Raw genomic sequence first — 11289 nt, 5'->3', positions numbered from 1 at the left:
GATTAAGCACTCGGTTATCTAACATGAGAAGTTATTACCATAGGCTTGCATGAAAATCAAATCTCCACTACTTGTAAATGATATGATACACAAATCAAAAGGTCTTTGCATGGTTGTAACGAGGTTTAGGTAAAGGGTATGGATACAAGCTGAAAAGAAAAAGGTTAGAATCGAGATAATTTCAATACATTACCCCACTATCAAAAACTTAATTACTGAATCACAAACAAATATCTAGAACTATATTACACGAGCTCTCTTTATTTTTTTAGAACAAATCAAGTCAGTACAATATAGAAATCATACTTCATGATTCAATAACAAAAAATGGTGAACATAGTGAGGTAACAATATTAAATTTAATCTCAATAAAAAAGGGTAATTTAAGTAAGAGGATTTCAACAATAATGGGTTAATGGGTTAATGATGAGGGTTAATCAATAAAAAAGGTTAGTAGGCTCAAAGGGGGTTCACTAAGGGTTTAATTATGTGGGAAGGCTTTTTATGGAGTAAGTGGGTTAAATCCTAAGTGCCTTTATCATCTCAGTATATCAAATCATATGTATGATCTCGACATGTATAATCGAAGCAAGTTCTAGAATGACAGTTCAATGTTGACGTACTCAAACCACAAAAGAAGTGAGCAAGAAAGAAAGCTATATGCTTAAAAGGCTCAAAAATCTCACCAAAAATTTGGGTTTGTGATGTCATTCCTGTATACTTAAGATTTCAAGTAATACCTCAATTTAGGAAAATAGTCTAAAAATTTTAGTTCTCAAAATATCAACTTAGCATGCTCGATTCTCTAATGCCCTATAATCAAATAATCATGCATAATTCCCATGGTCTAATTCATGACATATCAACAATAATTATAGATTACTCAGAATTCATTCGATCAATATTACGAGAAAATCACTTAAGCACAAGACCAAATTTAGGGATTTGAGATAATGCAAAAAGTTAGGCATCATGTTCATGTTCACCCCCCCGGCACTTAAGATGTACATTGCCCTCAATGTACAAAGATAGAATATTCAGAATAAAGAAAATCATAAGAGGGAAAGAGGTGAAACTCCCTGTTATATAGATGCGGAGCTTGATTCTGAGGCTGGAGTGTTTGGGGAAAGTGGTAGCTGCCACTGTTCTTGGCTAGATGAAGAAATTAGGTCGTTGAACATGGCACTCGTTGGGTATTGTTCCCTATTTGTTTCCTCATTCCGTAACATATTCCTAGCAGCTTTGCTTGGAAGTCTGTAGAATCATGAAGAGCTTATTAAGAGTTGGTGTGGAAGAAAGCGTGTGGGATTACTTGTTAGAAATACCAGAAAAATGAAGAAAGTAAAATTTACTAATATAGATATGTCTTGCAAAAGAAAATAATAAAATTGAAATCAAAATAAAATAAAAATAAAAATAAAAAGATAGGAGGATTTAATAATCCTCGTCAGTAGGGCCCTCAGGTGGTGGCGCTGGAGTGGCAATGTGAAAGTGCTGGCACAGCTACTACATCATGGCCTGCATGTCGTCCATCTACCTATCACGTCACCGATCTCGCTCGTGAATCATCTCGAACTGTATAGTGAAATACTACTCGAAGTGAGCGAGTCGATTGGAAAGGTGTGCCAATGAAGCAGCTGCATAAACTGGTTGTTCCCTAGGTGGCGTGGTAGAAGGCTCCTCGTGCTGTGGGGGGACATAATCAGTAATGTCCTCAAGATCCTCTTCGTCAATGGCATGAGTGAGACGGTACTGAGGAGGATCGGTCCCACATCGGTGCTCGATCATCCTTATGTGTAACATAGTCGTGATGCCTTGTGAGGACATCTGACCTATCAGTGTAAGCGCTTATGACTGGGCCACAGTGTTGAGGAGGCCGAAGTGTCTGGCAAGGCGTGTCACGTAGGGGCCGGTAGAGATTACTCCCTTCCGATGCCGCTCGGTCTGATGGCGAATGGCGAAAGCAATGAAATATGCCAAGTCAGTCACGTGTGCATTCGCCTTGAACTATAAATAGTAGGCGTCGTGGGTGTTGACGACGTCGGTGCTCTCTCTCCTTCCGGTCAAGGTGTGTGCTAACATGGCATGGAGATATCGTAGAGAAGGGGCGAGAGCTGAGGCCTTCGAGCGGCTGGGGTCGTAGGTGGAAGAGAGTGGTGCCAAAGCCTTACAGCACAAGGAGGGAGAAATGTGGATATTGCGTGGTAGTGTATTCATGTCCTCCTCCTCCATAAACTCATTGGTGTAAAGTTCCAGAGCGACTCCAAACTCTGGGACACTCATCGCGTAAACTAGACCACCTAATCAGAAGTGAATGGTACCGGGGTCGTCATTGATCGTCATCACCACCTGTAAATGAAAAGTAGAGCATAATTCTAAAGCTAGCTCTAAATAAGTGGGTTCGGTAATAGCGAAGAACCATTCCCATGGGTCTGTGGACAAGAGGGCGCGGAGGGCATCAGCTAGCTGGACTTGCTCTACGGCAGCCCAGTCGATGCAGCAACCAATAGTGAGGGGTCGCGCGCGTAGTATCTGAAATAGCTCCTCTTGCGAAGCTTGCAAAAACTCAAGGAATGAGTGCCAACTTCGACTGTAGCATGTACCAAGGAAGAACTCGGTCCCCGACGTCTCTTTGAGGATGGGACCGCGGCCTTCTTGCCTCTCGATGATGACATAATGTACCTGAAAATGTATGAGCATTGATATAGCACGTCCAATATGTGTTAACATTTAACAATATCAAGCGAGAAGTGAAAATTTATATGATTATTCAGAAACATTTACTGGAATCAAAGATGCATCATCAGTTAAGCAAGAGTCCTAAAACTAGCATATGCTATTTAGTAGCTTTAACAGTTCAAATGTAGAAAATACTAAAGCAAATTACTAAATTATTCAGAACAATTTGGTAACAGTAACAATATCTGTGTAAGGCATATAGAATACCAATGCAGTAATGCAAATTGGAAAAACAAGGTTGAGAAAGTGAACCAAAAGCTGTTGTAGGGTGGCGCACGGGCGTGTTGGAGGCGAGCACGGGTGTGTGGCGTGGGGATACAGCTGTGTGGAGGAAAAATGGAAGGAAAGGAGAGGAGAAAGTGAGGATTAATGCAGGGGGAGTGGAGTTTAGGGTGGTTTGGGGGTTGAGGAAGTGAGAATCTAGGGAATGGTAGCCGGAATAGGGATTAAGGAGTGGAGAAAGGGAGATTTTTTCTAGGGTTTTGAAATGAAGAAGAAAATGAACAGTAATTTGCATATATAGTGGAGGTGCACACGGCCTAGGCCCACGCCCGTGTACTCTAAAGGTGAGCCCGCGTTTTTCAAATTTTGCAATTTAGGTCATGCCCAGCTTTAATCCCTCGCCCGTGTGTCTTGAGCGTGTGTGGCACACTGCCATCTCGCACAGTCGTGCCTAGCTTTGTTCGCTTCTCCCACGCCCGTGTGTTAGGGTACCACGCCCGTGTATTGTTGTCCACAGCTTAACAGCACAGGCGTGCCTCACGCCCATGTCGAAGAAACAGAATCGAGTCTTGTCCTTGGCACACCCGTGTTTTTCCATTCCCATGCCTGGGTTCACCTATCAAGTTCACCCACGGCCATGTCGCACGGCCATGGGGATTTATCGCATCCTGTGTTTTCGGGAAATCATGTCCTGCTTTCATACGGCCATATCGCACGGTCGTGTCTCTTCCCCTGTTTTGCCACGGCTTTAGGCACGCCCGTGTGGCTGGCCATGTGTGCTGAAAAACTTTGCAATTCAAAGATAAAGTTAATGATTCAAAGTGTTAGAAATTAAAAATAAAGAAATCAAAATATGTTAGTGTTTGGGTTGCCTCCCGAGAAGCACTTATTTATAGTCTAAGCTCGACTTACCTCTCTAGTGAATGGTCAGGGTGGTTCGAAGAGTTTATACTCCTCATTCCTGCTATCAATCTCATCAAAATAGGGTTTTAATCAAGTGTTATTTACCTTCAAAGTGCCGAACTTGGGGTGACTCACCTCTATAGTACCGAATGGAAAAATACTGAGTACCGTAAGAGGGATTTCCTCAATCGGTGTGGTAGTGACAATGTGAGGATCTGTGACATCTAGTAAGACTTTATTGCCAACCTTAAGTTGATGAGGAGAGGTATCGGACTTGTTTTGGCGTAGTTTCAGTTTATCATGTGTTCTCGGTTTGTGTGCTCGCCATTCGTCTAGCTCCTCATCCGTAGCCTTCGTTCTTCATGAATGTGTCCTCTATCATTTTTGGAACATGGTTCGTGAACTTCTTTGAAGCTTAGTTTTGCAAAGTCATATTGTTAGTTTTAGTAGATTGGCGTGGACTATTACCTTCAATGTTCAATGTGATGCCAGAATTACGAGCTTGAAGGGTGATCGTTTCGTCTCCCACACGAAGTGTAAGCTCACCTGTGTCAACATCAATAATTGTTTTAACAGTTGCTAAAAAGGGCCTTCCTAAAATCAAAGGGGTGTTATTATCCTCCTCTACGTCTAGAACAACGAAATCAACGGGGAATATGAACTTATCTACTTTCACGAGTACATCTTCAATAATACCCCTAAAGAATCTTATAGTTTTACCTGCTAATTGAATGCTCATCCTAATTTGTTTAGGTTTCCCAAGACCTAGTTGCTTAAACATTTTGTAACGCATAACGTTAATATTAGCCCCTAAATCAGCTAATGCATGACTTATATCTAAACTACCAATTAAACAAGGAATTGTAAAACTCCCTGGACCTTTCAATTTGTAGGGTAGCTTATTCTGTAGAATAGCTGAGCAGACTACATTTATCTCCACATGTGATGCTTCATCCAACTTCCGCTTATTTACTAAAAGCTCTTTTAAAAATTTCATTGCATTTGGCATTTGCGACAAAGCTTCAATAAACGGTAAGTTAATATGTAATTTTTTCAAAAGTTTGAGGAATTTACCGAATAGTTCGTCTGAGCGATTTTTCCTTGTTGCGTTAGGGTATGGGACACGAGGTCTATATTCTTCATTCACCGTTTTTTTATGACTTACCTCACTTTTACCTTTGCTCACCACAGTTCCTTGCATCAATTCTGGCTCAGGTGCAATGAATCCTTCCTTATCTTGAGTACTAATTGCGTTGAGGTGTTCCCTTGGGTTAGGTTCAGTATTACTTGGTAAGCTACCTTGTGGTCGTTCGGAGATTAGTTTGGATAGCTAGCCTGTCTGAGTTTCGAGTCCTTGGATTAATGCTTGTTGATTTTTAAGTGTTGTCTCGGTATTTTGGAAACGGGTTTCTGACATTGATATGAATTTTGAGAGCATCACTTCAAGGTTCGGTTTCTTCTCTTGTTGATAAGGTGGCTGTTGAAAACCCTGAGGATTTTGTGGCTTTTCATTTCCTTGACCACCCTAGGAGAAATTTGGGTGGTTCCTCCAACCTGCATTATAAGTATTCCTGTATGGGTTATTTTGAGATCTAAAGCTATTGTTACCCATATAGTTGACTTGTTCCTCTTCGGTTGTGGGATTGAAGGATTGATATTATGTATGCACACCTCCTTCGCTTGAGTCACACCTCATTACTGGATGTATCTACGTAGAACCAAGTAAACCATCAATCTTTTTATTGAGAAGTTCTACCTGATTTGACAGCATAGTAACTGAGTCAACGTTATAAACGCCGGCTATTTTTGTTGGCTTAGTCCTCATGACTTGCCACTGATAGTTATTCAGTGACATTTCTTCAATGAATTCATAAGCCTCTTCAGGTGTTTTGTTGTTGATTGTTCCGCCAGCAACTGTGTCAACCATTTGCCGAGTCGAGGGATTCAGACCATTGTGGAATGTTTGTACTTGCAGCCAAAGCGGTAACCCATGGTGAGGGCACCTTCTCAATAAATCCTTGTATCTCTCCCATGTATCATAAAGTGTTTCTAAATCCATCTGCACAAAAGAAGAGATATCATTACGTAATTTAGCCGTTTTAGCCGGCAAAAAATATTTTAGTAAAAATTTCTCGGTCATTTGTTCCCAAGTAGTAATTGACCCTCGTGGTAACGAGTTCAACCACTATTTAGCTTTGTTCCTCAATGAAAAAGAAAATAATCGAAGACGAATGGCATCATCAGAAACGCCATTGATTTTAAATGTATCGCAAAATTCCAGAAGGTTTGCTAAGTGAGCGTTGGGTTATTCATCCTGCAAACCATCAAACTGAACAAACTACTGTATCATCTGAATAGTGTTAGGTTTTAATTCAAAAGTATTTGCAGCTACAGCAGGTCTAACTATGCTAGATTCAGTTCCTGTTAAAGAAGGTTTAGCATAATCATACATAGTGCGTGGAGCAGATTTGATGAGCCGCAATTGCAGGAGGTAACTAATTACCTTGGTTTTCAGCCATCTTGTCGGTTGGAGGTTGAGTATCGTTTTCTTGCTCGTTCTCTATGTATCTTAAGCTAAGCCTTATTTCTCTTTGGTTTCTATGAACTGTGCAATCGATTTCTTCATCAAAAAGTAATGGTCCCGATGGGTTTCTTCTAGTCATAAACTATAAAAACCTGCCAAGAGAAAGAAAGAGTAAATAAATAATAATAATAAAATTAAATTAAATTGCAAGAAAAATAAATGGCTAAAGTAATAAAAATTGAGCGTTCCTAATATCTTAGTTCCCCGGCAACGGCGCCAAAAAATTAATCGCGTGATTCGTAACAAGTAATAAATATTTATAATGAAGATCAAACCTATATTAACTATTATCAGGACGAAAAGGCAAGCGCACCTATCGAACAATAGTATAGTAATGGCAAGACCAGGATATCGTACCCAAGGGAACCAAAAGTACTAGTAATAACTATCTTTTTTATTATTTAACCTAGAAATAAAGAGGGGTTGTTTATTAAACTAATTAACTAAACTAATTAACTAATTAAACTAAAGTGAACAGAAAATTTGGAAAAAGACTTGCAGAAAAGTAATTGATAAAGACGACACCCAATGAGGAATGCACCTAGATTTCACTTTTATCTGACTCTGAACCAGACGATTTATTCACTTGATTTGATCCGTGAGACTCCCTAACCTATATTATTATCTCTTTCGAGACTAATAACATCTAACCCTCGGTTGAATTAATCGAAATCTCTCTCTCAATTAAAACCCCTAGGGAAGTAGTAAATCGATCTATGGACTCCCATATTAAGTTTCACCCTAATCTGGCAAAATCTCGTAACCTTATTTATAGGCGTTCGATCAACTCCGCTTAATTATGCCAAATCTACTCTTAGACAAGGACTTTTGCTCCTCTACATAAGCACATCAAATCATGAATCAAAACCCGGAATATTAACTCAAGCATTAAGAACACATAATTAAGAACAAATCATTTATCATACAGTTCAGATAATAATAACAAGATCCATCATAGGTTTCAACCCCCTTAAGTATCTAAGGGGTTTAGTTCATAATAAAATAACAGTACACCTCAAAAGTATGAAAATAACAAAATATAAAGAAAACTCGAAAACCCCTGAAAGAATTCTGAGAGAGATCTTCAGTCTTGGAGTAGCTCCGGCTTTTGGGATGGATCGTCTGGCTTCCTTCAAGTAATTCCCGGCGTGTGGTTGTGTACTCCAGAAAAGTTCTAGAGGAGGGGGCCCCTCTCTAAGTCATACGTAGGGTGTTTATATAGGCTTTGGATTGGCTTTCTTCCTCCCTAAGTATCCTTTTTCCGTGTAAAATACAACTCCTTGAAAAAGGGACACGCCCATGTGCCACGATCGTGTGACGTAATTGCCAGTCCGTGTTTGATCCGTTAAATTGCACACGGCCGTGTGGGTCAATGGTCAGGCCATGTGAATCATGAAAGCCTTGGTCGACAGCTTCAAAAGACACGAGCGTGTGAGCTACCCGTGTGGCAAGGCTTAGGCCATGTCATCTTTTCCATTTGGTCTGTTTTGTCACTTTTTTGCTCGTTTTTAGCTCCTTTTGACTCTTGTTGCTCTCCTGAGTACAAAACCTGAAATAACTGGATTAAGAGCACCAAAATCCACAAATCTAGTAATAAACATCCATAAATATGCAAAGTATTTGGGGTAAAAATATGTATAATTTGGCATTTATCAAATATGCATCTTCACACCTACATATGGCGTAGGTTCTAGCCGAAGTTCTAGCTTTTGATCTTACTATGGTGTCTCTCGTCACATTCTTGCTGCTAGCCCCAATTTTGACATTCTTCTGAGGTCCTCCTTTAGAATTTGTGCCACTTGGCCTTGCACTTTGAAATTTTTCTTTCTCGTTCATCTCGGGGTAATCCTTGATAAAATGGTCTTGAGAACCACATTGGAAACAGGATCCATCGTTCATTCTACACTTGCCGAAATGACTTCTATCACAATACTGGCACTCTGGTCCAGAAAAACTGACATTACTCACACTAGCCACTAATGTAACCTGAGATTACAAACCTGAATCTTGCTTCTTATGATCTCTGTACGAGTGTCCGACTGAAACATGCAAATGAGGGTAAATGTCTCTAGGTTTTTTAGACTGAGACAGAAATGACTTGCTTGCATGCCTCTTACTTGCATCTCTAGTCTCAGCCTCAGCTTTCTTCTTTTCCTTGATCAACTCCTCGACTTTACATGCCCGATTATCAAGCACTACAAACTCCTTCAATTCAAGGACGGCCACTGACAACCTAATTTCCTCATTAAGTTCATCCTCAAACCTTCGAAAAATCTTAGCTTTGGAGGACACACACTCCTAAGCATACTTACTAAGTCAGACAAACTCCCTTTCATATTCAGTAACCGTCATGCGGCCCTGCTTCAAGTCAAGAAACTCTTTACACTTTTGATCCATGAATCTCTCACTAATATATTTCTTCCGGAATTCTTCTTGGAAGAATTCCCATGTGACTCTCTCGTGAGGTACCACTAAAAATAACGTTTTCCACCTGTGGTATGTCGAGTCCCTCAACAAGGATATGGCACACTTCAAGCATTCTTCGGAAGTACAAGATAATTCATCGAATACCCTGATGGTATCCTCAAGCCAGAACTCTGCCCTTTCGGGATCATTATCTTTATTAGCACGAAACTCCTCGGCTCCAAGCTTTTGAATTTTGTCCATTGGCGGTCTATTCAATCTCACAAAATCCATTCCCTGGGGTGCTACAGGGACAGGTTGAGGAATAGGGAGAGGTAGAGGGGGTCGAGCATTCGGGCTCGCTTGGACGAACTCCGAGTAACATTCATTCATCATGTGGAGAAAGGCTTCTCGGGCCCCTTCTCCCCCTCCCTGACTAACCGTGGGGGGTCGATTATCGGATGGCCCTGCCCCTTTAGCAGGAGCCGGTGCTTACTTTCTAGATCGTCTGCCATAGTTCGATCGGGATCCATTACTATAAGAAAACATAATAACAAAATCAAGAGCCATCACACTATAACAATTTATCTATGGCATGTATAGCTAGACTCGTACACACGCCAGGTTAGTCCGAGAACTGACTAAACCATAGCTCTAATACCACTAAATGCAACACCCCACACCAGTGCCCTACGCTGAGACGGAATACGAGATATTACTAAACTTAAACACATGCATTTCCAACGTTTTCAAATCATCAAGGCTTGATCAAATTTAAAACCTTTTCAAACTTTATCTAAACTCCTTAATATAGGCCTATAAAGCCTCAAACGTCCATTGGAATCCATTCGGAACCAACTCGGGTCCTTAACCAACTTTAAAAAAATGACCTTTGAAACAGGGCACATGCCCATGAGGATGGGCAATACACCCGTGTGACCATTAAAACATGACCATGTTGATGGCCCGTGTAGTTCACACAGCCTAGGTACAGGGGAACATGCCCGTGCCCCATACCCATGTGAATTAAATTCTAAATTTGAATCTACAGGGATTTTCACACGGCCAGGCACACGCCCGTGTCTATGGCCCGTGTCTCTCACACGGCCATGACATACCCATGTCTTAGCCCGTGTCTAAAAAAACTTGATATTTTGTTTCTGACGTCAGCAACCATTAAGGGTTACACGGCCAAGGCACACGCCTGTGTGCTAAATCGTACCCTTCACACGGCTAAGACACACGGCCATGTCTCTGCCCGTGTGTTTACTACCATGCATATTGACTTGTAAAATTTACGTGCAGGGGACACACGGCCATGTAACACGCCCATAGGGCTGACCGTGTGTCACACATGTCCTAGACACATGCCCGTGTGTCTACCCATGTAGACAATATAAGGATATTTATCAAGCCTTATGCCATCCTGAAACAAATTTTATACCAACCAACATATCAAAGTCTTAACTTAATATGATTTCTCAACCACAACCATAGCTAAGGCCTATATACATTTCAAAATTAGCCATTTCCATGGCCTTAAACAAAATGAGTCAAATACTAAAACAAGCCAACACATTTGGCCCCAAAACAATGTGACACCAAAATAAAATCAAAAGTTCTTATACATGCCATAATCAAAATGATAAAACTAGCTATACTAAGTGCTTCAAGGATAGTGTGGCTGGCTTCCCCGACATAGGCAATGATCTACAAGCTACTTTGGCGGCATTATAAGAAAATGGAAAGGAAAGAGGGTAAGCATGGGAGCTTAGTAAGTACAGATACGCAAATAAGTGTAATAAAAAAAACACATTCATCCTACAATGGCTTATCATACTTAAATGATATATCATTTTAAGCTCACTATCTTACTCTTCACTTCCTTTATGCATACTTACTACGTCTCATCACACACTAAGGTCTTGTTCATGGGTTTAGTATACATACCTATAATCATCCGTAAAATATCTTAATTTCATTCTCTCTAATAACATACCTCATTGAAATTTTCCTCAACTCGTTCTTCAAACTACCCGTTGAACACTCAAAATACTAATGGATACATAAAAAGTTTACACTTAAGTGCCATATAAGTAGTCAGAGCTACCTCGTACTTTGTAATGCTCGCATTTTGAGTTACTCATGGGCCTTTTTGCCATGTCAGTTCCCGAACCCCATAACTCTATCATGGCTCATTGAGCTACTCACGGGTCTGCACTCAAGCTCAATACCCGGACCCACATTACATATAACATTTATCTCATGAACTCAGACATAACTCATGATTTCAGACCATATAGTTCCTCATGACATACCTTTTGTATCCTATACTATTTCTGAGGTTCAACGGGATTTCATATTTAACCTGATGTCGTCATACTTATTCATCATGTAGATTACTCTTATATCATAATATTTATGCTGCAATGGTAACA

General features: G+C 40.5%; 1 non-coding gene across 1 annotated transcript; it reads left to right on the top strand.

Annotated features, from left to right (window-relative positions):
* Window positions 1-5849: 5849 nt before the first annotated feature.
* Window positions 5850-5956, top strand: LOC121213155 (small nucleolar RNA R71). Its single transcript, XR_005908525.1, has one exon. It is a non-coding gene; the product is annotated as a small nucleolar RNA R71 (small nucleolar RNA).
* The last annotated feature ends 5333 nt before the right edge of the window (window positions 5957-11289 follow it).

The sequence above is a fragment of the Gossypium hirsutum genome, chromosome A13 (assembly GCF_007990345.1).
Source record: "Gossypium hirsutum isolate 1008001.06 chromosome A13, Gossypium_hirsutum_v2.1, whole genome shotgun sequence".
NCBI lineage: Eukaryota > Viridiplantae > Streptophyta > Magnoliopsida > Malvales > Malvaceae > Gossypium > Gossypium hirsutum.
Note: the sequence above shows the minus strand (reverse complement) of the source record. Positions and strands in the feature narration are given on the sequence as shown.